This window comes from Urocitellus parryii, chromosome Y (assembly GCF_045843805.1).
Source record: "Urocitellus parryii isolate mUroPar1 chromosome Y, mUroPar1.hap1, whole genome shotgun sequence".
NCBI lineage: Eukaryota > Metazoa > Chordata > Mammalia > Rodentia > Sciuridae > Urocitellus > Urocitellus parryii.
The window spans coordinates 53,502,165-53,504,645 of record NC_135548.1 but is presented as its reverse complement, the minus strand read 5'-3'; positions in this window follow the sequence as shown (position 1 = coordinate 53,504,645).

Genomic DNA, 2,481 nt, shown 5'->3' with positions numbered 1-2,481 from the left:
AGCAAAGGGACTGCTTCCCTCCAACATGGTGTATGGCCCAGTGGTGCCATGACCCCGAGTGGGGGAATACAACAGCCGCTTCTCCTTCCTCTGAACATGTGTTTCCTGTCGCCCTCCTCTAACCTAGAGCCTGTTCTCCATCCCTTCTGGGTTGGATGTGGAGATCTCTGCTATGAATTTCTTAGGCTACCAAGGCCCCAGACAGACTTCCTCTTCCATAGACTCTACTAACCTTTGGATGTGGAGATCTCTGCTATGAATTTCTTAGGCTACCAAGGCCCCAGACAGACTTCCTCTTCCATAGACTCTACTAACCTAACAGTAGGTTAAGATAGGAGACAAGTGATCCTAGAACTCATAGGGATGGTGGTCTTCAGGGTACATAGGCTGGGATAATGACTGCTGTGGTGTTTGGCTCACAAAAACCAACCAACCAACCAACGAAAAAGTGCTGGCATTATTATCAGATGAGCTCTGTGGCTACGTGCTCAGGAAGCCCTCATCTGACTTTAGTTAGGGATCACAACCTGGCTATTGTGATCACTCCTTGCCTAGTGGACTCAGGTGCGTAAGACCATGGAATTTATGCAAAAACAGATGATTCAGGCTGTCTCCCAGGCTGTGTTTTCTTCCCAATTTCATCCTGTTACTGCTTGCTAGAATCCTGGCAATGCTCTGCCCAGGCAGTGGTTTTTTGGTCACACAGAAGGCTTTCAATAGTACTGCTTCAGTCCACAAAATGCCAGTTCCCTCTTTAGCCCATGCATTCCCATGTTCCTTTGAAACCACTCCTATCCCAGACCATGAAAACATACTGCTCCTGGAGAGAGGCTTTCCTCCTCACTCCTCAAAGATGTCAGCTTTGGATGCCTGTTCATGTCCAGGGGAGGGCACCTGGTGGGGAGCCGCAATATCCACCGGGGTATACCATTGGACCTCAAGACCTTCCACCAGCAGAAGTGCAGTTGGCTTTGTGCACGAACCCAACACACCTGTTGGAGTGTTCTTGGGGGTCAGAGACTACTCTTTGTTGCTAAGAGTTGACCTGAGTCCACATCCTGACCCTTGCTCTCTGCTATCTGATTGTCTCACTTACTCTGACGGCGAGAGATGATTTGGCCCAGCTCATAATCCTCTGGATTCTCCTCAGTAAGGAAGTGTAGGTCGAGGGCGCTGCGGATGACGACAGGAGCCCTATCGTGGCAGGTCACCTGGAGCAGCATGGGAGACAGGCCTTCAGGAAATGGGCCTTGAAGTGACTACTCAAGGACAGTGGGCAGGGGCATTCTGGAGGCACCTCCACTCTAAATACAAGGGCAACATCCATGACCCTACTACCCGAGGCTGACCTCCTGCTCATCGTGTGGGCTCTTCCCACAGGCTACTAGCCCAATCCTTGTACATAGGACTTCCTGGGCCTGCCATTGCTCTTTGTGGAGCTGCACTCCTCTCGGAGTGAAAGGACCCCACTACCTGCATACAGATGCAATCTCATCCCACAAGTTGGGAGGAATGGGACAATAGCCTCCAAGATCCCAGGTCTGCCCGAGGATGCAGGCGGCATTGGGAATGGCCTAGGCACAAAACCTAGAGGCTTTGGTCTGGATTGCCAGGGCCAAAAACAGACCCAGGAACATGACCACACACAGGAGAGCTGAAAGATAGCCACGAGAGCTCCTGGCCTCCAGAGGCTCAGTGCTGGCTGGGATGTAGGAGGCCACCTCATCCGGCAAGGGTGGTCATTGGGTTACCTGGACATTTAGTGTGCTTGCTCCACATCCATATCGACTCTGCAGAGAGACTCTCTCAGCTCCTTGTTCAAGGAACATGGAGAACCTCACACTGCTGTCCTCCTCCATAGACGTCAGCATCCCATACAAGGGAACCTGCAACCTAGTTCCTGTCCTATTCTCATCTGTCACCCATACCTGTCCCTGCCCTTCTGGACTGCATGCTGCCACCTGACACACAGACTCCCTCAGACATGGCAGTGGACAAGCTGCTGCACTCGCTCATCTCAGCTCCAGCCCTTCACACTGACCTCTCCCTTCTTGATTCCCATCTATCCTCCTGATCATACAGAAGCTCCAAATTCAAGAGGGCATGAGTAGTCCATGGTATTGGACCAGTGTCTGCTCCCCACCCAGGTGTAAGCACCACGGGACACCCCTGCTCCCAGGCTTACCAGAACACTCTTGGCCATCTCTGGACTTTGTGTTTCTAAGTGGACACGAATTAAGCAGGTGTCTCCCACCTGCTTGTGGGAAAGCGGCCTGGAGGACTTGCAGGTTGATTCTGAGAACTGTGGGGGATGGAACATCAGCAAACCCAGAAACAGTAAGCCACCCCAGACTGTCAGTTGGCTCTACGGGCTTCCAGCAAATATGTCCAGGTGCTGAGGCTTCTTATTTCCTCAGGTCGGAGTGGAATGGCAGCACATGCACAGCTTGAATAAGGTAGGTGTTTACCTCCTTTCCCTTG